At 35.1% G+C, this 25793-nt stretch overlaps 1 pseudogene; it reads right to left on the minus strand.

Annotated features, from left to right (window-relative positions):
- Positions 1 to 14888: 14888 nt before the first annotated feature.
- On the minus strand, positions 14889 to 22961 carry LOC127094123 (ACT domain-containing protein ACR8-like; annotated as a pseudogene).
- Positions 22962 to 25793: the final 2832 nt, after the last annotated feature.

Raw genomic sequence — 25793 nt, forward strand, 5'->3', positions numbered from 1 at the left:
TAACCCTAATTAGTGTCGCACTTGATTACTTAATCTTATACGGAATTAGGGTTTCAATTAGGTCATAACTACCAAACTCTAATTATAACCGATCAATAAACCCTAATTATAATTGATAAATTAACCTTAACATGATTAACCCTAATTCTTCCAAAAAATTTTAAATAATAATAATTACTTATAAATTAAATTAGTATATATATAAATTAATATATATATATATATATATATATATATATATATATCTTGTAAATAATTTTATTTATATATATGTGTTAATATAAATTAATATAATTTAGAAAAAATATAAATTCATAAATTAAAAAAAATTAAAAAAAAAAAAAAAAACATATTTAAAAAAAAAAAAAAAAAAAAAATTTTTAAGGGTAGGCGCCACTCCTAGTGGCGACTTGCCCTACCCTTTAAGGGTAGGCGCCAACTAGGGTGGCGCCCATGTAGGAAACTAGGGCAAAAATTGCCCATTTTGGTAATTTTTTGGAAAAAATGGATATTTTTGAAATTTTTTTAAAAATTCTGGATATTTTAAAAAAATTTTCCCAAAACTAGAGGAATGACATCTTTAGTATAATATCGTTAGCTTGATGTTACAATGATAATCTTGGCCTACACTAGACAGTCATTGATAGTAAATGAATATGCTTTATTTGTTATGGGCTAACTACTTTTTTAGATCGTAAAATATGAAAATTTTACCCCATACCTCGAAAACTATCCCTCTATCCATACAACTCATTAAATTTGACTAATATACCCTTAAATAAATAGTTTATGTTTGAAAAAAAAAATTACATTTCAGATAAATTTTGATAATTTATCCCGAAGTCTAAAACAAAAAGAATTTATGCAACATAAGAAAAACGTGGTGTAAAGTGATCCACTGTGCGAACTACACCCCTTTTAGCAAAGCTTTTAAACTATTGTCTAAAGTAAACAATTTGCATTGTAAAATTTTAATTAAGTCCCCTGGAGCATAAAACAAAACGAGTTTAGGCAACCGAAGAAATTTGTGGCCTAAAATGGATTTTACAAACTACACCACTTTTAGTCACGGTTTGAAACCGTCGTCTAAAGTCAAAATTTTTGAAAAAAATATTAAACCACAGGAACACTTTAATCAAGTTGTCTGGTAAGCAATTTGAAAGTAATTAAAACACTTTAATTAAGTTATCCGGTGAACAATTCAAAAACTATCTGAACACTTTAATAAGATTATCTGGTACATAAAAAACTAAAAAATTGACTATCAAAACTCTTTTACCAAGTGTTCCAATACATTAAAAATTAAAAATTTGCTTACCAGGACTCTTTTGGCAAATGTTCCAATACATTAAAAAAAATTAGTTACCAAAATTCTTTTGCGAAGTATTCAGATAAACAAATGTAAGGGGAAACAAATTTAATTTCGAAAATTTAATAATAAATAAAAATAATACAATTGAAATATTTTAATAAATGTTAGAATATAGGGATAATGGTAGGGGTATTATTTACCGTGAAATTTAGTAAACAAAAATAAGTTTCAAATTTTTTAAGGGATTAAACTCGAAAAGATTTTAGGACATGTTTGTGTAAATCATAAGGTTTAAACAATTTTTTGACATCAATGCCAAAATGCAAAGTTTGAGAAATGGCTAGAATTTAAATTGAAATCGAAATGAAAAGAACTTGAAATAAAATGACTAAAAGTAACTTAATTGCAAAAAAATGAGTTGAATATTAAGACTTCAATTTGTAAAAAGTGGAACGCATATGTCATTCTCAACTCTTTTCTCAATCACATAAATACTTTGAGTTTTGTAGAACTTGCCTACAATTGAGGACTCTTAAAACTCAAAGTGAATTCTACTTATATACTAATCCAAAGTTAACCGTCTATAATTGCCAATTAAGCAAAATATGCCACGTCTTCGCCTCCATGCAGCCTTCGTCTTCGACAAACTTCCACTTGTCATTCAATAATTGTTTGATCTTATACATTCACACCTCATTCAAATGCATAGAGAATAACTTGAAAACTTTGAATTTCACTAAGCCCCAAAATTTCCTGATCTTTGTCTGACCATAACAAAAACTCCTTGCCGACAAATCGAATTCGTCGAAATCTTCATGGCAATCACTAACCATTTCAACTTGTCTAACAAAAAACCATTATCACATGATATTTATGATTTTCTCGTAATTTAATATTGATGTCGAAAATCTGAGATAACAAATTTCCCCGCTAAATGTCATGTTTCGATTTCAGATAAAAATAGAGAAATGTGACATTTTTTAATGTATTTTTGACATTGTTCCAACTCCCTCACTAACATCATCATCATCATTACCACTTTACTATGCATTGTCATTATCCAGAAAAACCTCTAAGAATCCCATTATTGCTACTATTTTCAAAGAGGTCATGCTTTTGCACATCTCATTAACTACTCCACTCGCATAAATTTTTTCACTTCTTGAAACACGAAAACCTCAAATTCACGCACGTCCGCCAAGTGTCTTATACTAGGAAGGAAATAAACTCTATAAATAACTCCATAATACTCTCTGCTCATCTTCTTCACTTTCTCTCTCAACCTTTCGCATACAGAAAAACCATTTTTCTTCACAACAAGCTATTCAAACTTTAACAATGACAACTAACACTTCAACCAACAGATTTGATGCTGGGAAGAATCTAAGGGCTTACACAATTTTGCCATCAGAAACTGAGGAAGGAAGGGATTTCTTCCTTGAACCACCAATGGCTAAAGATAAAATCTCCATTTGGCAAAAACAGGCACTCATTCCATTTACACTTTCTGGTGAGCTGCTAGCGTTCTTAGGACCATACCCAACAACTAAGTCTCAACCTTAGAAAGTAAAGAACTTTTTCCCGTGTTATCTTGTAACCATGCCCTCAACATTAGAAAAATTCTCACTCGACCCATCCTTCATGGAAACACTTGCGTGTGTCTTTCGATGTGCGCCTCCTACCCAAAGCAAAGAGTACCTTGCGTGGCTCAATAAAGTTGAAATTAAAAGACAAAAATAATGGGAAGACCTAGGCATCTTCGACATGATTTAAATCTCTAGAACTGACCCTAGGTATAACTCAATCATGCTTCTTGTGTCAATCTTCTTTTGGAAGGGTTCGACTAACACTTTTTAGTTCCCTTGTGGAATGCATACGCCAACCTTGTTCGACGTAGCAGTCATCACGAGATTGAACCCTCTTGGCGAAACATTCACCCCTACCATAAAAACTGACAATGAATTTATTTTCGAATGCTTCAACTTCAAAAACTTAATTATCTACCAACTTGACAAGAAAACTGACGAGGTCTCTGACCAAGAGCACATATCCTTCTTGACCCTTTGGCTTTCTTACTATTTTTTCTATTCAGGATCTTTATAGATAGCGAAAAAACGTTATTCTAGCAATCCAATTTCGTGAGGGTCGAAACATATCTGTAGCAAAACTGCTTTTAGCCAATTTATATTAATCACTTGGAAATGCTCCTTACAAGTTGAAACACCTTCCCTAAATCAACAAACCATATCTCATCTCCAGACCTTTATGGCTCTTGCAACCCTGGTTAAAAATATTACCTTTGAACCTAAGTTTCATAAAATTGAGTTGAAAGCTTTGTTGGAAGAAACTAATTACAGAAGTATCAAATCCATCCGACTTTCCTTAGATACTCCCTATGAAAACCCTTCAGAAATAAGCTTTATGAAATACATAAACCTTTTCCTTGAGTCGAAAACTTTTGTTTCGACCAGGGCTCCTTTTGTGGACATGTGTTTTGGTCCATCTTGATTTTCAAATAGGTTCCCTGGTGTAACCCATTCAGCCACTGCAATGTCGAACTCTATCTAGGCATCCTTTTTTACTCTGAAGCTCCTTTCCACTTGAATTTAAACTAGAACGATTGGTTTTGGCTTTATTGGCTATCAACCCAATCTAGTGGCTAGACAGTTTGGTTTTAGCCAAATGTTGTCAAGTTCGCTCTACTCTTGGGAGAATGATATTTGCTGGTCACAAAGGAAATTTACTATGATGGAATATAGAGACTGCATGGCGTTTGCTCCTCCTTAAGTTCTCTAATTGCCTACTTTCCATTTTCAACCATCTTTCTTTCTAACAGTGGAATTCGATAACGGATGGACAAGCTACTTTCAAGGCCATTATTCTTAACAAAATTTCCGAAAGAGGATGACGACTGCCTTATCTAGCTTATGAGAGAATCCAGAGAAGAAAACATATATATATATTTAATCATTTAAATTCTTTTTCTTAATACCTTTTATTTCTGACATATTTTCGTTGTAGATGAAATTGCAGCAAAGGGTGACACGAATGTTGAAGGCCCTTCAAATACTGGAGAAGATAAGACAAAAGAAGAACTTCAACAGAAAAAGGCAAGTTTTTATTTTTCACATTTAGCCAATCCTCTAAATTATTCTAACTTTTCTTTCTCTTCAGAATCGAAAACGCGATCTCGACTCCCCTGCAACTACCAAAACCAAGAAGAAACATAAATCCAAAAAGATTACCTCAACACAAGTATGTATTTGATTTCTCCTTTAATGGCTTCGATGACAGCAAAATAAAACAATCTTTTCCCAACAGGATACTCCAAAACCCACAGAAGTTATGGCTGAAGTTGAAAAATCAGAGGATAGTGAAAAGACTTATTTTCTCAAGGACTAAGCCGAAGACTCCTTTCAATTCAACTATTAGCAAAAAAGGCGCTGCCCCCAAAATCATTCCTCAAAAAGAAACAACGACCTAGACTGTTGGTCCCTCCCATAAAGGCAAGGGAAAATAACACTTTTCTACTAATGAGCAAGTGCAGGATGAGCCAAAAGATATTCCAGTCAAAGAAAATGATCCTAAGGTATTGCTTCATACAATACACAAATTTACTTCTCAATTTTTATCTCCAAAACTAACCATTTTTTCCATTTTTAGGAACCGTCGAAGCTGGACGAGAACGTGGTGGACGAATCAACAGGTATCCCCCATTTGATTCCTTCTGAAACATTTTATCATATTCATTGGTTAAACTTTATTGACTTTATCCTCTCCTTTGTTCATCTAGAGAACAAAGCACTTGGTGAAGGTACAAGTATCTCTACCGAACCAAATATTGAGGAGGAGGCTAATGAAATAATTGTCCCCCCAAAGAAAATAAAATTTGGTTGACACCATAGCTTCTGTTCATGATAACTCGTCTTTCGACAAACTAACAATAAAAGATCTGAAGCAATGAAACAGGAGCAAACTATCCCGAATGTCAAAACGGTTCCGACAGAAAAGGAAGGTCAACCTGCTACTGTCACGGAAAAACAAGCCCAACCTGTTGTTCATCACTCATCATCCAACATTTCTCTGAGCCAAGAAGAAATTCTTGCCCTTTAAAGGAAGAACCCAACAGAGGCTCTAAATAGACTTCAAAAACTCCACAAGGTTTCAACTGGCTCTAGATCTTTCCACTCCTCAGATACTTTGTTGCCTGGCACAGGTGACGACTCAGTGAACCTCTTGATCCAACAACTAAAAACAAATGTCTTTGAAGTTGATCTCCTCAATGCCATCAAAGTGCTCGACTTGGTACTTATTTTTGAACATTATTGGTCGAGCTCAACAAACACCAAGTCTCTGATTCCATGGTCCAATTCTTGTTCGACTTTGAAGCTTATTTCTACCAGGTCTGTCGGGACAGTGACCTAAAATAACCAACATCACTTAACTCCAACAAACAGAAGAGGTTATGGTTGTAGTCTGGGACTTGAGTGATGCTTCTGAGAAGGAAGTTGACAAGCTTAAAACTAAACTCCAAGAGTACATGGACATGAAAGCTTCACTCGATGAACATATTGCATAATGTCGTGCCAAAATTCTTGAATTGACCAAAGAGATCGACAACCTGAAAAGGCAAAAAGTTGAGCTTGCCTAGGAGAAATCACTTCCTATCAGAGAAATAATTAATCGGGATGCCACCAAAGGTTTTGAACATTCTGAAGTTTCTCTCAACCTGGGACTTGAAATCAACTCTCTAGAAGAGACCCATGATCGTTTGATTGCAAGGCTCAACTTTTTGAAAACCAAGCTCTAGGAATTCAAATCCAAATTCCATGTTTAACTTGTACTTTGATTTTTCTTGCTTTTAATATCTTGTAATGACTTTGTCATCTTGGCACTTTTATAAATACCATTTTGGCGCTTTCGCTTCTATGTACATTATTCTATTGCAATTCTAATTTCGTGTAACATAGGTTTATACCTTTTTAAGTATTTCCCATTTACTCTCAAGTTTCAATGATCAGATGCTAACTCTTTGATTTCATAAGCATTACCCAAATTCCTATCTCTTCGATCAATAGGTAGAATGAATTTCCACACATAGTCTTCGACTGAAAAGGTCTTTACCTTAACCTTTTTATTGTAGGCCTTAACCACCCACACTTTTTGCCTTATCCAGACATCCAACGCTACTAACCTTTCTTCATCCAAATCAACCATCTCATCTAACATCATATTCAATAATGGTCGGATGGAATTTCATATTGCCTATGAACTTGAGTCGACTAGAAATATATCTCGACAGGTAAGACAACCTCGTGTCCATTAGTCAAACGAAAGGGAGTTGTATTCGTCGCCTATTTAAGAGATGATCTACATACCCATAAGACTTGGCCCAGGGTTTTATGATAATTCTTTAGCTTTTTCCCCACATGCTTCTTAATCAAACCAATAATGACTTTATTGGCTGCCTCAACCTGACCATTAGCTTGGGTATAATAAGGCGTAGACGTTAATAACTTAATCCCCATCTCAAAGGAGAATTCATGCATCTCTCGACCAGTGAATATCGATCATTGATCAGTTTTATTGGTGTCGGAAATTCTGAATATATAAATAATATGTTTCTGAATGAACTTTATCATTGCTTCTTATTCAACATTGACTAAAGGAATCACTTTTATCCACTTAGTAAAATATTCAATAACCACCAAAACATATGTCTGACTTTTAGATGATGTTGGTTGAATTTCACCAATCAAATCCAATTCCCATCCTTTGAATGGCCATGGTTTCACAATTTCATGTAATTCGCTTGTAGGGACATGTTGAAAGCCCACATGCACTTGACATTCTTGACAACCTTAGCGAACTCAATACAATATTTTAGCATGGTAGGCCAATAAATGCCTTGTCGACACAACAACCATCTCATTTTGTTCCCCACTTGATGGAAACCACATGCCCCACTGTGAACATTCGATATAGCTAGACACACCTCATTCTCACCAAGGAATTTGAGAAATATACCCTTAGACGTCTTTTTGAACAATTTGTTCTCTATGATAACATAACTCATAATTTGGTCCAGTCATATTCTTTAAGTATTCGACTATTCGTCTTCTCCAGTCAGTATCAGTCAAATTTTCAATGGCAAAGACTTTAAAATTTTTAGGATTTGCTAACCTTAACTTCGTCATTACTAGATCTGAAGGAAACAACCTTGTCGATTTTACTCTTCCTCGTACCTAGACAAATCTTCTAACTTTCCTTTAGACACTTTGTACCCTGAGGCAATTTGTGCCAACTCATTTTCCTTGTGATTTTCAAGTCGAGGAACTTGTTGAATGTCCACAAAATCGAAACACTTGATTAGTCGGTTTTCTATAACAAAGTACATGATTAAGTTCTCCTTAATAAATATGTACTCCTTCATTATCTACTTAACAACTAATTCATAATCTCCTCTAACTTCGACTCTTTTTGCCCCCAAATCTAACAAGACTTCGAGACCAGTTATTAATGCTTCATACTCAGCCTCATTATTTGAGCAAGAGTCATTAATTATATATTTGAACTTCGTTGAAACCTTATTAGGTGCAATTATTAAAATTCCAATGCAAGTTCCAATTTTATGACTGGAGGCATCGAAGTAAAGCTTCCAAGGTTAGGGCTCTAAATAAATTTGAGGTGCCTCAACTATCGCATGATCAAATAAAGTCGGAGACCACCTTCCCCTTCACTGCCTTTAAAGGCACATATGTTAGGGAATACTCTTTCATGGCGAGATTCTGTTTTCCAATTCGACTATGTAAAATTGGTTTAGATAACATGTGTTTAATAATGTCGAAATGGAAAGACACATACATATCAACTGGTTTTTATATAATATTTTAATTTCATACATGAGAAATACAAACAAAGTCACATCTTTTCTATAATATTTTACCTAGTTTTTGTATCGTTTAAGACCCGACAGAGGTAATAATATGACCATTTCGTCACCATTATCATCCTTTTATGCTAACATACTTCCTATACTCGGGTCTGAAGTAGAAATGTACAACCTCATGCATTTATTTCTAATAGGAGGGGAAAAAATCATAGGATTTATCAAGTACTCTTTTATGTCGTCGAAAACCCTTTGATGCTTTGGCTTCCATTTGAACACTTCCTTTTTTAGGTGATGTAGCGGCGAGAATGGTCGAATCTTGCCACTAAGGTTTGAGATAAACCTCCTAAAAAAATTAATCTTCCCTAATAAAGATTGGAGTTCTTTCTTGGTCGAAAGAGGTTGAGTTTCCATGATGGCCTTAGTCTTGTTCTAGTTAATCTTGATGCCCTTCTTAAGGACAACAAAGCCAAGGAAATCTCCATCCTGCACATAGAAAGAACACTTATGACGATTCATTTTTAGTTTGAACTTCCTCATTCTTTCGAAAGATTATCAAAGGTGGTTGAGATGACCATTTCCAAATTCAGACTTAATGACTATATCATTAATATATATTTGCATAAATGTTTCGATATAATCATGAAAAATCAAATTCATCACCCTCTAGTAAGTTTCCCCAGTGTTCTTCAAGCCAATTAGCATCACCACCAATTCATAGGTACCTAAGGCTCCTAGACATTGAAACGCAGTCTTCGATACATCTTCATCTGTAATAAAAATTTGGTTATAACCAGAATAACCATCAGGTATACAAAGATATTCGAAACTCGCTGCTGAGTCGACCAACATTTTGGCGACAAAAAATGGATATTTTTCTTTTGGGGTTACTGCATTCAGATCTCTGAATTTGATGCAAACCCTCATTGTTCCGTTTTTTTAATCATTGGAACAATATTTGAAAGCTATTAGACATACCTTGTTGTCCTTATGAACTGTCTTTTAAGGAGTCTTTTGACCTCCTATTTTATTTTACACATAACTTCCGCACCTCGAAAAATGGGAATACAACTTAGAGAAGTGCAATCGCACGTTCGCATGATGGACTAAACAAATTCGCCATCGAACTTTATTCATTCCTAAAAAGGAAAGGGAAAATATCGATAAAACCCAAGAAATAACGACAATGATATTGGCTTTCGTAACCAAATCAAGGTTCGGGAGTCGATTACACAAGGGGAAAGTATTAGCACCCCCCACATCCTTTGTACTCAACGGGAACCATTAGGTTTGTTGTGCACATTAGTGTTAGCTTAGAAATGTTAGGATTATCGATTTATTAAGAGGAAAGAAGAATAGGCTCAAAATAAAAAAGAAAATGTTTTTGGATATTTTATTAATGTGCCTGACAAGATTTATAAATCCTGCTCCTACGTATCTCCGGGTGCAATATATAATTCAAGGCTTATGTAGTTCTGGATAGAAAATATTTGTTTTTTGGTCGATTTTAGTGAAAGCTACTTTGTGTCAATCGATTGAAACATTGTTGGTTACCCAAAAAGAATCGAGAAGGGAACATTTGCATCATGGTCGAATGGATTTACACATCAACATTTATGGGCAACGTCGCAAGCTTACTCACACGTTCAAGTGGACGAAACATTGTTTATGCGTCGTCTTAAGACAAAATAACTTTCATTTGAGAAAAGGGTTTGAGGATCAATCGCATGACAATGAGAAAAGATTTTGATTAGTTTGAATGTTTTTTGAGTAATGGAGAGAACTTTGATGGGCGGGATATATATCTCAATCCTAGCCTCAGAAGCTTGCGGTACCCACCATGTTCCATTTCCATCTTATTTGCAAAAGTGTTTGATATCTCTTTGATGTTTTGATATTTGATTGAGAAAAGGTTTGAAGAAACTGAATTGACAGTTTTGAATAATTGTGAGAGCTAGGATGAACGAGATATCCATCTCGAATCTTAGTTTTAGGAGCTCGTAGTATCCACCATGTTCCGTTTCCATCTTTATTGAAAAGTGTTTGATAAGTATTAAGTATCTTTGATTTTCATTGGGAAAATGACTTGATGTTGAATTAAGTATTTAATGATCGATTGCAAAAGAGTTTGAATGAAATGGTTTGAAAGTGAGAAGAGATTGAAAGTGGAATGAAACGAAAGGTTTGAAATGGATGAATTATTTGGTCTTTGAGAAATACTCGATGTTGGATCGAGTTTTTATTTTTGTTCTTTTTCAAAAGGATTGCTAGAAACTATCTAAACAATAAGCAATCAAGAATAAATCGATATAATTATTATACGTCATGGGAGTGAGGGTATATTTTGTTAATGGGGATATGAGATAATGAAACGATTAAATTGAAAGCCAATTAACAAACACAAGTAAATGAGTGTATGTGCACGAGAAAATGGTTTTATTGTAAGAAGGCCCAAGAGTAAGCCATGTGAATCAGAGATATCCCACAACATCATATGTACAAAGCACATTCATAATATTTAAATCGAAAGAAGTAAAAATGAAAGATGCGTGGATTAAGATCATGATGCAAGGATGTAAATGGATGTCACATAACGCAAGGATGTGCGGTGCAACTGGAAATTGAATTCAAATTTGATTTAAACAATAATGGCGTTGAATCGTTGTTTGTTATCATGAATCGAGAGAAATGCTAACGTGAAACCGTATCATTGCAAAAATAGAATGGGAGTGAATTCAAACACTCAACCAAATGAAGTCATAAGGTGAGGTTAATTCGTACAATGCAAAGAGAACGGTATCAAAACCGATATTAGGTAAACCTCACAATTGATAAATAAAATAAGCAAGAAGTCGAGAAGTGAAAGCAAAACCCTAGGTAATGTGCTCAAAGTCGGTTTGTGTGTATCGACAATAAAGGAGATGTCGTATGCAAAGGTCATAACGTTGCAAAATACAATCAATATATCGCTAAAAAATCGGCGGTATAATAACATGAAAATTTCGAATCCGACTTTATTAAATCGAAGAATAAACCCCACATGTATCAGACTTTATTAATCATTAGTATTGTGAAATTACAATGGTCATAATCGAAATAAAAATGAAAAAAAGTAAACATAAAAATAAAATTACAAATAAAGAGTAAATAACAAGAGTTAAATGCTACGAAACCATAAGAAATGACAAATTAATCGATTAAAAGAAATTCCAAAAAAACAAAATAAAAAGTAGAAAAAAGATAGAAAAATGCACAAAAATAAAGAATGTGTGGTAGACAGGGGTTAAACCCAGGTAATAGGGTTGTGAGATGTGAGCCTTAATGAACTCAACTATGACCTTAATTTGTCAAACAATGGCGCCTAATAACAACAAAGGAAACAAACGAGAATAATGGGAAAAAATAAAATAAAAAAATGAGAATGAGGGCACACGGATCTCGAACCCAGGTCATAGGGCTTGGGAGACCGAAGCCTCAACCATTCCACCCATGACCCTAATCTGTGAACAATAGGAAATAAATAATATATAAAATTAAAAAACTGAAATAAATGAAAAAAAAAAACAAAAAGTAACAAGAACGTGAAATCAGTAGCAACATAATAAACACACACTTGTTCATCTCCCTCTCTACGTTTTCAGCAAACAAATTTTTCAAACAGATCAAAAGGAAAGTTCAAAAAAATTTCTCATTCTTCAACAACAAGAATAAAAACCCAAACTAACTATGTTCAAATAAAGAATCAAAATGCGAATCAAAGTTTATCGCGGTGAAGAGCTTCAATGCGAGTGTTGATGTGGAATCCACAGTGATTAAGGTTTGTGTGAGATAAGGTTGTTGTGGAAGGTTGGTTTCGGTGAGGTTGTGTTGAGTGTGGGGGAGGAAGAAGGAAGTCACAGAAGGTTTGTATGAAGAACAAGGAGGGAAACAATATGGGGGTGTTCAAAGGTGTTTTCTGGTGAGGGTGGTTGTTGGTGTAGAGGTGATGGTGGACGTGAGGGTGTTGTCGTGGTGGTTAAGGGTTCAACTATGGTTTGATGATGGTGATGTTGAAGGAGCGGTGTACCCGCGAAAAACTCAAACTCTTCTTATTTATTTCTCATATTTTTAATTCATGTATGAGATAGAGTATTGTGAGTTCATGAGGGTGAATTTTTACCAAAACATGAAGGGAGGGTCTGAGTGTGAGGGTGCAGAATCAAAAATGTGAGAGAGGCCTTCTGACGTGTGGGTCCCGCACAGGTTGGCCAATGAGAGTCACATTTATTTTGTTGAAATGAGCTTTCTGGATGTCACGTGTGTGGGAGTGGATAAAGAGAAAAAAAAATGTGAGTGGTCCCTTTTGCACATGGGGCACGTGTCCTCATCGTAGTGGAGGAATGAGATATTTTCTTTCAACCTAATGATCCATTGGTGGGTGGACAAATGGCATTTGCTGAATGAAATTTTATTTTATTTTATTTTATTTTCTGATTTTTCCTAAAAAAAATTAAATTAATAAGTGGAATTTCAAAAATTAATAAAAAATAAATGACACAACCAAAATTAAAACGAAAAACAAGATTAATTCTAAATATTTTCCTGATTATTTTGATTGGAAAACAAAAATAAACGGATCAAAAATCAATAAAAATTGGGTGCAAAATGGCCCAGAAAATTAAAATGGCTACATCACAATGATCAACATGAAATAAAGTTCTCGAAAAACATACAGGTTTTTTTCAAATTCTGAAATAAAAAATGCCTGGTTAAAATGCTCAGGCGAATCAAAAAGTGACAGAAAAAGCTGTCGAAAAAAAATTAAACACATCATGTTAAAATATACGGAACGTAGTAAAATCAATGTCTGCAAGCTTGATTTTGAAATTTTTTTCCTGCTGATTTGACACACATTTAAAAATTGATTCAACCGATTTTCCTGTAGATCCGAAAATTTATTTCGACTGATATTTTAGGCATTATGCAGGATGAAATGTATGTTATGATATACAGAGATGTAAAAGCTATGATATATGTATTGATTCGGGGATTCAGGGTCAGAATTAGGGTATGACAATAACCTCTGGCGCAAACTGTCTAGGCATATGTTTGACTGGCTTCTTCCCAGATTTTATTGGTAGCTTTAACTCCACGAAATCTCTGTTCAAACCTAGCATTTTTTTATAGTCCAGAGCAAAGAAATCTTTAAATTCATGAAGTAATTTAATTACCTCTAACCTTAGACACATGTCGATGTTGGCACTGATATATGTTGGCCTCCTAATTATTCCATCACCCAAATTGACTTCCTCTAACGGATCATGGGGACGCATCTTTGTTGCTGACACGACGAGATCCTTTTCAAAGCCCAAAGGCTCATCATTGTAGATGCAATTGAGCCTCTGGCCTTTCAAGATATGATCTTCTATGCTTGCTGATTGCGGATCTCTAATTAACTTTGGCTCAATGTTAATTCTTTACCCCATGTTGAATATATCTAATTAGTTGGCTTCAATATCCATGTGTGGTATCTCGGTCTCTAAGGCTGCTTTAATCTATTTTTGGCTACATAAGTCGAAATTCGCTTTAATGCATCGAACTCAGACATTGTCGTCGAATTCGTCTCCTTAGCCAGTTGGCTGGATGGTAACATAATGTCTCTCACCCATAAGCTCTTTGTCCCATGTGAATCCATGGGTTAAATGGAGTTTAAGAGAGTAAAATTCCTCATCCAAAGGCATGTATGCCAACCTTGTAGGGGTGCAAGGTGCTATATTTGCTAGGTTCCTATCGAAATTCCTTTTGTAGACATGATTTACTCACTACAAAAATTCACGTTAATTGTGGTGTTTAATATAAGACGATTATGGCGGTTTCAACTGCCACAATTTATAATTCCGACGTTTTCAAAAACGCCTTCAATTTGGTTACCGGTATGAAAATAGTGGCGGTCTAAATCTAAACGCCGTGCTAAATGTCCTTTTATACATAGTTTAATGTGGCGTTTTCTGATTAAAAATAGTGGCGGTTTCAAACGCCATATATTTTGCATAAAAGTATATATCTACAAATTATGTTCGTTAGAACCGATGTAATTGTCTACTAATTATGTAATTTTTTACCGTTGTAATTCAGCCAAAATAAATTGTAAACTGCTACAATTTTCATTTTAATTAAAAACAATCTTTTACATATGCTAAAATAAGTTTAATATAAAATCTTATATATATATATATATATATATATATATATATATATATATATATATATATATATATATATATATATATATATATATATATATATCCAAGATAACTACTTAATAATCTAATGATATTGTATTATATAACCTTTCAATGATACCAACTTAAAAGATCCAATAAAATCTAGTAATTGCAAATCTTAGAGCCTAGAAGGAAGGTGAATGGAAGAGAGAGCTCAATATAAAGTTGGAATCAAGTTAACCATTAAATTTATATATTAATAATCATAAAATAAGTATATATGTACACATGACCCAAGTACTAAATGAACAATGAACCATATTTGTTCTGTCCAATTTTTTACCTAAATTTCTTCTATCAGCAACCAATAATCCAATTATGTACTACTTTCATCTCTCAACAAACTAGAACAACTACTAACTATCACCAATTTTTATCATTCTTAACTTTTTACATACACATACCTAATCTTAAGCAAACAATATTAGCATACACAAGCATATGTTTTAAGATCATGATTTAAGTAATCCAAACTATATAGATTATTTCTTACAAGACTCCTAATAGACCACAACACTGGACCACCAATTCCACTTGATTGATCCTCTCTTTTTTCCTTCTCATGATATATCAATGGTAACTCCTTCACTTCTAAACTTCTAAACTTTTGGATTGATCCTCTCTTTTTGCCTTCTCATGATCCTCTCTTGTAACATTAACTCCATTTTCTCTTAAGGTTCTCATCACTTCAGATAGAAGTCCCTTCTTGTCTTCTATGCATAACTCTAGTTGAACACCCTGTAATCGCATAATTAGCAACTAATAAATATTAAACACTCCATAAAAAAGGTTAGAATTATAAAAAAAATGATTTGACAAACATATACCTCAAATGCTCTTCTCTTCACATAAGCTTTTAGACATTGAATTACGCATTGTCGCTCAGGTTCAGAACTAATTGAGGTACCATCAATGTGTCTTATATAAAACTCCTAAAATAATTAATGATTTTAAATTTGAATAATAATAAACAAAACTCAGAACATAAACTAAGAAAAACATGTATACTGGATTTCATGTAAGGAAGTTGATGAGTAACTATTACCAAGTAAGTTCGGTTACTATTTGTGTTGATGGTTGTGTGAAACACAACATACTCCATGTCTGTCGAATTGCATACGACATCAAATATTAGTTTGATGAAATCCTTGCACTGAAATTCACAGCTAAATAACCCCATTTCCTCCCAATTCTGGACCGTCACTACAGTGTCTCCATAAATGAGCTTGAGAATGGGATTCCTCTCGTAGTCTCGATCAACGAACATCATTTGATGCAACCTTCTTTGACTATGCATCAGAGACATTGAGACACAAGTTTTTGCAGTTCTGATGTCATTGTTTACCTTCAAAACACTTAAACGAACTTCAATTTTTTTATTCTTCTAAGAATTAATCACAGTGGTTCCAAAATCGCATTCTTTAACATAGAACAAAGAAAGAATGCAGTCATTATAAGTCCAAACCTTAGCTTGAACGACATCATGTTGAAGATTAGCAAGTTCTGCAAAAACCTCTAACAGAAGACAACTGAGGTTCTTTCAACCAGATTACTTTAAGTAAGCAGGTTGAATTTTTTTAATTAACGTTTTTAAAATTAAATACCGAAGAGTAACATATAGTCCTATATATACTTTAAGGTAAAAGTTGTAACTTACAATTAGGTTTGTCTGTAATTTAATTCTCTATATTCATAATTGTTGGAATATCCTAGTAGTAGGGTTAAGATTAAACAGTCTAAAAACACATATTTCAAAATATACTATAAAAGTAAAAAATAAATTTAAAAATGATACTGAAAATATTAAAATGAATTATAACCACAAGAATACTAAAACTTTTCTATTATAACCACAAGAATTTTAAACACACCATACCTAAAAGTTACTAGTGGATGCACTTATCCATTTCCATTGACAGGTAATCCTTGCACCCCTCAACATTAGAAATTAATGAAATTAAGCATTCTATAGCCATAGTATTTCTCTAAAGGTTCTCATTACTTGAACTAGAAGTCCCTTCTCATCTTATGTGCATAACTCCACTTGAACACCCTATAATCACACAATTAGAAACTAATAAATCTTAAACACTCAATAAACAATGGTTATAATCTTAAAAAAATTACTCCAAAAAAACTTATCTAAGCTATTTTTATTTATTTTATTATTTTACATTTTGTTAGACAGAGTAGTATAGATGGATAAGCTGAAAACTTAATGGAGATTAAAGCTTCGCTAGTTTTTTTTCTAGTAACAGACATTAAATCTTTTTCATTTTGTCAAGAATGAACTCAACAACTTATTGAACCTTCAATAATTGATCTATACTAAATTGTACCAGGACATACTGAGTTGTATTGAACTTATTTCAATCTTGATTTTATCTAACTGGTGAACTGTAATAATCAAACCAATAACACCTAAACTAACCCCATATTTTCACACCTGTTAACTTTGTCATGATATTCCATTGTAGTTTCTCCATTTTTGTGTTCTAGTTATGCAACTGAAAGTGAACACATATTCATCCCAAATGTTCTGTTTATGTTGAACATGATCCAATATAATTATAAACTCAAATTTATAATATACATATTTAGTATACCCATAAATTCAAAACAAAAATTTCAACATATGACAGAATCAGAATTTTTTACAAAAATAATCCACTTTTTCATTGAAAGTCCCAAAATACCCCCGGTTTCAAAAAAATTCCCAAACTACCCCACTTTTAGGAGGAGTCGCCAATTGAATTGGCGATTCCTCTTAAAAATTGAATGGAGGCGCCAATTGGATTAACACCTCAGTGTAAAATGTGATTTTTTTTGGTAAATGATCTACGTGATACATAAATTTGAAATAGGACCAATTGATATTAATAAAATTTTCCATTTACACAAAAAAGCCTAATGGTGATGACCGGGATCACCTAACTGACCTCCGGTACCACATCCTCTAGTTACCCTAACCCGTGGCCCTAACTCACGTTGATGATTCACCACTGGTGTTTGAGCATCTGAGGGGCCAGGAGCGTCACTACCAACTACAGGAGATGGTCTGTTGAGGTAGTCAGACAAGTCGGCATAGTCTTCAAAATGCATCGAGGGTGTACCGCCGTAGCTGAGTTCATGACCCATGCCATAATAGTTGGGTTGTGGTTGACTCATTGGTGGGCGACCAGGACGGTTGAAGGGAGACATGGGTGTGAATGATGCGTCGAGGAAAGGTTGTTGAGGTGTTTGGTAGAGATAGGGTTGTTGGATGTTTTGGTTTTGTGAGGTTTAGGCTTCTTGGCTATGGTAGGAGGAAGGGCAGTTGGTGTTGAATGATCGTTGGGTGTTCTGGATAAGGCGACTTTGGTAGGGTGATGAGGTGGGTGCGAAGTGATGTTGGGTCTCAGGTTGATGGTCAATTTGTTGGTGGTGGTATGGGGTATGCTCTTGGTATTGGGGTTGGGTGTATGACATGTTTTGGTTGTATGTTTGTGTGTTGGTTGAATGGAACGTTTGACGGATAGGGGGTTATGTGTATCTGGTCTGACACTGTTGTTGGGGGTTTTTTGTTCAGGTCTCAGGTGTGTAAGTCATCTGGCGTGGGTCGTAGAGGTACATATCCTCGGCGATGAACTGAAAACCAACGGATTTGTACCAAGCCATATAAGTATGACTTGGTTTTTCTTCATATGACATGATTGCGCCAGTTAAGACATGGTCATGGCGGTGCTTCCATTTGCGACACTCCGATCTTGCGAAGCTTTGCCATGGATTTAAGTTCCATTGGTCGTTAACTTTGTGCAGATGCCACTCTCCTAGGCTTGCTGGGGGATCTGGGATGTTTTGGGGCATACCGAACTACAACTTCACACGATCACTGTTGTGCATCTCCACAGTTGTGAACCGTATTATCGGTGTGCATGCAGTCCATACGGCTGCGTCTTCAGCGTTGACCTCATGGTCATGATCAGAATTAAGGTATGGACACCAAATGAACTGAAATGTGAAAGAAGATAGGATTATAATCTAGGTAGAAGAAGTTAACAAATCATAACGAAATAAATTAAGTTATTATCCTTACGTCTGTCGGTCGAAGGTGATCCAACAGATTGAGATACCGAGTAATACAGTGTCTAGGACATCTGTTATAACTTATACCATGTGCAGACCATCTTCACCAAAAAGGTAGGAATATTAGTTAGAGATAATAATCTTTAAAGAAGTAAGTAAAGATATAGCAATTTAAACAACTTACTTTTGTGCATAAGGGAATGTGAAAGGATTGTTGTTGATAGGTGCTAGGGACGCTAGTCTTGACCAACCCCATGCTTGTAGCAAAACAACACATCTAGAAAATGTAGATGCGTCTTTGTGTGAGTTTTTGCACAAGGAGCTATAGAGATATGCTAGACAAGTAGATCCCCAACTGTAACTTCCTATTCTATCTACATGTCTAAGTAAAGGTAAATACATAATATCCATGCTAGAACCACTACCTTCGGTAAATAAAAACGAACCAATTAACAACATAATGTAACACCTAGTTTTTATTATTCGAGCATCTTCGGTAGAATGCTCATCTAAGTATAAACTATTATAGTATGACTTAAGGCGTGAAAGTAGTATACCTTGACCTCTTGCGTTATCATCTAACAAGTCAGTCGCCAAGAGGTCCATGCAAATTGAATTTGCATAGTTGGTTTTACCATTAACCACCTTACCTTCAATGGGCAATCCCAAAAGCATATAGACGTCTTCTAACGTCACGGTACATTCACCGGTTGGGAACCAAAATGTGTGTGTCTCTGGATGCCATCTTTCGCATAAAGTAAGAATGAATTTGTTATCTAAGGACCAAGATAAAATCTTGCTTATGTGACCAAAACCGGCGAGTTCAACATAAGGTCGAATCATCAGGTCCATATGGACATGTTCGTGGACCCGAGTCTGGAACCTTGAAACATCCTATAAAAGAAAGAACAAAAAACTTGACTAAGTTGGTATGTTAAAATAAAAGGGACCTCTATTAAAACAAATAACAAAAGAAAAAACTTACATAAGTTGTTGTGTTTGCAACCGTTCCTCTATTCGTTTCGCCCATTGTAAGGATAAACATTTTGTCAGGGAAGAAAGTGGTTGGTGCAGATGAAACTACAAGAAGTTGTTGCAGATGAAATTGTAGAAGAAGTAGTGAGAGTGATGGTGTGGAAGAAGTGTTGATGGTGTGGATGTATTTATAGGAAAATGAATGGGAGCATGAAAAGTTGTACTTACAAGAAAGCCTGGGTATGCTCTAACTTGTCAGCATTTCAATATTATCGTGATGAAATTAGACTGTCTAATAAAGACGCATGGAGATGGCTAAATAACATACCAGTAGAGCAGTGGACAAGGGCATTCGGCAGAGGTTGTCGATGGGGCCACATGACAACAAATCTTGTGGAATTAATGAACGGGGTATTCAAAGGAATTAGAAATCTGCCAATAACCGCCTTGGTAAGATCGACCTATTATAGGTTGGCTTCTATGTTCGCAACCAGAGGTGAAAGATGGAGTGCGGTGTTAGTGTCGGGGAAAGTATTCAGTGAGTGTTGCATGAAAATCATGAAAGAGGAGAGCATTAAAGCTAGCACACACGTTGTAACAGTATTTGACCATCATAGGAAAAATTTCAGCGTCCAGGAAATAATGGACCACAACGAGGGGAGACCAAATTTAGCCTATGCTATTAGACTAAACAGAAGTTGGTGTGATTGTGGAAAATTCCAGGCCTTCTGCATTCCTTACTCCCATGTCATTGCAGCATGCGCTTATACTCGTCAAGACGCTTACAACCATTTATCTGATGTGTACAAGACCGTCACTGTCATGAATGTATATAATCAAAGCTTCTCGGTACTACCAATGGAGGAATACTCGCCTCCATATGAAGGTGATATATTTTGGCACAATGACGAGATGCGTAGAAAAAAAAGGAAGGCCAAACAACACACGTATCAAGACAGAAATGGATCCTACAGATAAAATGATAAGATTATGTAGTATCTGTCATCAACCTGGACACAACAAGAACAATTGTCCCAATCGAGGAGCATCATCTAGGTCTTAAGCGTTTTGTAACATTGTATTTCTGTAACCTTCAACCATTATATATCATTCAGTTTTTGATACAACGAGGTTCATAACAAACATTAGTACAAAATAAGCGATCTACAAACAGAAATATTTCTAACTGATTACAACAATCAAATTGATGTCATCTCGACCGAACATCATTTCCCTAGCATCCTTACCAGTCTTCATTCGCACCCAACCAAAGATAATGTCGAGTCTCTCAATACTTCTAATTTTTTCCCCTTATGGTATTTTCCCATCTAAATAACGAACCAGTTCCCTCTTCAGTTGATCGAACGTAGTGATGTTCCAGAACAACATCAGCATCTGAGGTTTATCTCTCGCATAAATCACCTTTCCGTATCGGCGACGAACATCAAACATGATTACCAAATGATTAAATGATATGTGGAACAATGACTCACACAACACATCTATTTATAAAAAAAAATTGCATTTTACACTAAGGCGCCAATCCAATTGGCGCCTTCTCTGAAGTTATACACAGGGGCGCCAATTGGATTGGCTAGGGCATGTGCCCTAGCCAATCCAATTGGCGCCTCCATTCAATTTTTAAGAGGACTCGCCAATTGAATTGGCGCCTCCTCCTAAAAGTGGGGTAGTATGAGAATTTTTTTGAAATCAAGGGTATTTTGGGAATTTCCTTGAAAAAATGGGTTATTTTTGTAAAAAATTCACAAAATCAAACAAACTTTATGAAAATTGATCTACACAAAGCATGATATTAGAAAACCTAATTCATCTAAATCTTTCCATGTTTGTCTAGAAATTTCCATATTAGCATAGAAAAGAGAAACCATAACTTTACCTTGAAATGCCGATTATGAAACTGTAGATTTTCAAGCAACAGAACGACCGATTGCAAAACTCCGAATTATGGTGGAGCAAAACAGAGCAATAGAACGAACAGTTACAGAACAAGGATTGGAGATTTGCAACAAAAAAAGGAAAATGAGGTTTCAAACGTTAGGGTTTATTTTTAGGGTTAGATGTTGATATTGATGTTGAATAGGTGTGATTTGAACTTCAAATCATTTTTAGGGCTTAAGTTTGAATGATTTTGAAAGGAAAAAGAGAAAACTGATATTAAAATCGAAATGATGTGAAGGAAGATGAACCATGGAAAGAGTGAAGAAAAGGTTTTTGGTTTTTTTTTAGACAAAGACATGAAATAACTTTAGGTTTTCTTTTTCTATTTAATTCATAATGAATAAGATTAATATTTTTATTTAATATTGAATAAGTTTTTATTATTTAATAATTAAATAAGAACATGTGAATATTAAAAAAAATAGGAAGAGGAAAAAAACGCTCCACTTTTTATGTAAAAAAAAAGGGATGAGAGAAAAAAAAGTGTCATTTATAGTGATGTGCATATTTAAAAAAATTAAGTAAATAATGGCGGTTGGAACCACCATTTTATTACGAACATTACGTACCTATAAAACCACCATAATCGATCATAAATTATGGCGGTTTTAGTTAAATGACATAATTAAACCGCCATAATTTATGCCTTTTTTTTCGTAGTGACTTCCACCATGTAATACCCTTGATCTGCCTCCATATTCTTGAATATTCTGTCATTCCTCCATATCGTTATCCTCTGATGAAGTGACAAAGGTACTTCCCCCACACCATGTATCACCTCCCGACCAATGAGAAGATTATAGCTAGCCTTGGATGCAATAACCATGAAAATAATGGGTTGAGTTATATACTAAACCGTCACATCATTTTGGATAATGCCCATTATTTGGCCTATTTTTCCCTCATAATTTGAGAGCACCATGTTATGTGGTCTCAAATCAGTATCATATTTTCCATTTTTCTTCAGCAAAAAGTGGGGCATCAGATTAACTGCAGCCCCTCCATCCACCAGTATTTTATTCACCGTTGTGTATTTAACTTTTGCCCTTATAAAAAGGGTCTTCAAATGACTCTTCATTCCTTCATGTGATCTCTCAAAAAATGCATTATCTTCCTCAACGCAACCATTGTTCATGACAAAATAGCACACCGGCTTATGCTTCGTCATTTCCTCCCCCTCACAATTCGTTGGTTCAGAAACCGATGTGGCACAATCATATTCCCTTGGGAACACATATACCATAATACACATCACATCTAAATCATCTTCTGACCCCGACTCAAAATTATCAGTAACTAATTCATCCTTCTTAGATGGTACTTCCTCCTTCTCTTTTCCCTTCGACTTGACTTGCTTAGGGGAAAACAATTGTCTTCCAACTAGTTTATATGATTGATCACATACTCGACTTTGGTATTGTTTGTTGTTGCTTGATTCAACAACTTCTCTCTCAGCTTTCTTTTTTCTTTTAAATCTTCTCCATTGAGTTCTCGACATCGGGTTTTCCCTCTATAGTTACTGGGACAATATGAGCGTCTCTCTGATACCTCAAAATTGTGTCGATAGGTCAAAGAAGAGTCTTGACCCATTTCAACATTCCTCCACTTCTGGTTTCCTGACTGCTCCTTGCCAACAAGCATCATCCATCTCCCTTGGACAATATTGGATAATGACACATAAGTGGGAGGCTTTCCCTTCTGGTGGATAGCAAATTTCTCCTTTTTCTGAGCCCCTCCTCTTATCGAAATAGAACTCATGCTTGCTCCTCCTCCAGTTTTCCTTCCTCTTCGGCATATGAGAACTCTCCACCTTTGCTCTCTTCTTAAACAAAAAATTACACTTAGGGAACATCATCACAACTGAATCCTTGAATTAGCATCAATGGTGTAATTCGAAAAAACCTTCTCCAGCCTTAGGATAGACAACCTCAATCTGGTTCTCATTGACTCTGAAAGTATTATCCTCGACCCCCATGTTAAAATCATCAATGATCTCGACCATGTTGATTCCCACCGACTCAGTATAATTGGTTTCCCCGACTTATAGTGGGTTCGAATCTATCTTTAGAGGAGCTTTACCTTGGCGAACTTGAGCCTTTCTTTGTTCAAAGCGTTATGAAAAATATCCCTAAAAAGAAAACATTGTGAGGGTTTATGCCCTAGAAAATTATGACATTTACAATTCTTTGTTCTAATGGCGACACGTTCGCGTCTAGTGGCACTAGTACTTTCCCATCTACAACCAATAAATCAAAAATATTATCACATTTGGTCACGTCAAAGGTATAGGTTTTCTTAGGGAACTTATCATTTTTCCCAGATTCAGAAGGGTTCTTCCCATTTACAGGTGCAAGAAGTTTACACACATATGGGGGGGCCTGACTTTAACTCGACCACATCAACCTCACTTTCTTCGACATTTGACAGCAAGTCATTGTCTTCCATATCGATGTAGGCCACTCGTTCCTTCTTACTTTTGTTCACTCTGGTTTTCTCAGCCTTTAGTCGTTCGACCTGTCGAACTCTGTCCGCTAGTTGGGCCATATTCCTATGATATTGTGTATCTAATTACTTCCTAATAGAATAATCCAATCCCCCAGTGCCTATTTCGACTAGTTCATGTTCAAGAACGTGAGTGAAGCACCTTTTTTTTCAATAGTCGGAACCGATTTAAGTAGTCATCAATTGACTCAGCGAATTTTTCGCTTGACACTCGACAATTCTTTCAGACTGATCTTAGATTGCCCCAAATAGAATTGTTCATGGAACAACCTTTCTAAACGAATCCTATCATTTATGGAATGTGCCAGGAGCGTTGTAAACCATGTAAGGGAATTCTTTGTAAGGGAACTAGGGAAGTATCTCTACCTTAAGTTCTCATTATTCGCTATGTCCCCCGCCTCAGTCAAATATCGAGCAATATGTTCGAATATGAAATCATTAGTATCACCGACAAATTTGGTGAACTTAGGGACCTTCTATCACCTGGCGAGTTCTGTTTGTAAAACATATTCCAACAAAGGAGATGTACAATTCGGCCTCTGTAGGCCCATATTCACACCATTATGCGCGATTATTCTTTCGATTATGGCTGCAAGATTATTTTCTCTTAACATGTTCTCTTGTCGAACTTGACGAACCACTTGTCAACGCCTTGGTCTCGATTAACTACCAAAACTGGTGGTCGTTCGGCATCTTTAGGCATCCCTTGTTCAACTACCTGGGGCACAAATTATTTCCCCTGATTCACTGTATTTTCCTCAAGGACTATTCCCTTGTTTCCAATTGACCTGACCAATTAGGGTTGTACAATGGGTCAAACGTGCGCTGGCGGAGTGCCAAAAATTCAGCGATTAGATTCATTTGAGTTGCCAAATGTTGGTAACTATGATTCGTATTTTGAATCAATGAGTTAAATATGGTACCCATTTGTTGAGTAAGTGTATTAGCCATATAATGATTACTCTCGTCCACCTGTTGTCTCATCGCCATCACATAATTCATAGTAAGTGTTAACATTTTTTGGGAACCAAATCCCATCCATAATTGGGGTTGTATGGTTCGACCAAGGTTACCTATGGCCGACCCAGATGTCAATATTAGCGAATATGCATTCACATCATTGTCAGCAAATGTGGAAGGGTTAGTATGTAGGTTTGCCATCATTGATGTTCGCAATAGAGGCGTCTGGTTCAGTCGAACTTGTAGTGACTATGCCTTCCCCAGTGCTATTGGCTGGTTATTCTCCATTATTGTTGTTTCTGGGAGTAACCATTTTCCTAACGTATCTCCTCACTGGATTTCTTGTTTATTTTTGTTGTTATCCTACCACTTCTGAATCTCATGCACACTCACAATATTAGAAGTTTCTTAAATGAAGAACTTTAAAACAAAGTTTTCAAAAATAGAATGTATAAATTCACACAAAATGGTCCCACTAAGCGTGTCAATTTGTTTACCGTAAAATTTAGTAAACAAAAATAAGTTTCAATTTTCTTAAGGGATTAAACTCGAAAAGATCTCATGACATATTTGTGTGAATCATAAGCTTTAAACAATATTTTGACATCAATGTCGAAATGCAAAGTTTGAGAAATGACTATAAGTTAAACTGAATTCGAAATGCAAAGAACTTAAAATAAAATGACTGAAAGTAATTTAATTGCAGAAAGTGACTTGAATATAAAGACTTTAATTTATAAAAAGTGGAACGCATACGTATATTCTCAAATCTTTTCTCAATCACAAAGATACTTTGAGTTTTATAGAATTTGCGTACAATTGCGGACCCTTAAAACTCAAAATGAATGTTACTTATATAGTAATCTTA

Source organism: Lathyrus oleraceus, chromosome 6 (assembly GCF_024323335.1).
Source record: "Lathyrus oleraceus cultivar Zhongwan6 chromosome 6, CAAS_Psat_ZW6_1.0, whole genome shotgun sequence".
Taxonomy (NCBI): domain Eukaryota; kingdom Viridiplantae; phylum Streptophyta; class Magnoliopsida; order Fabales; family Fabaceae; genus Lathyrus; species Lathyrus oleraceus.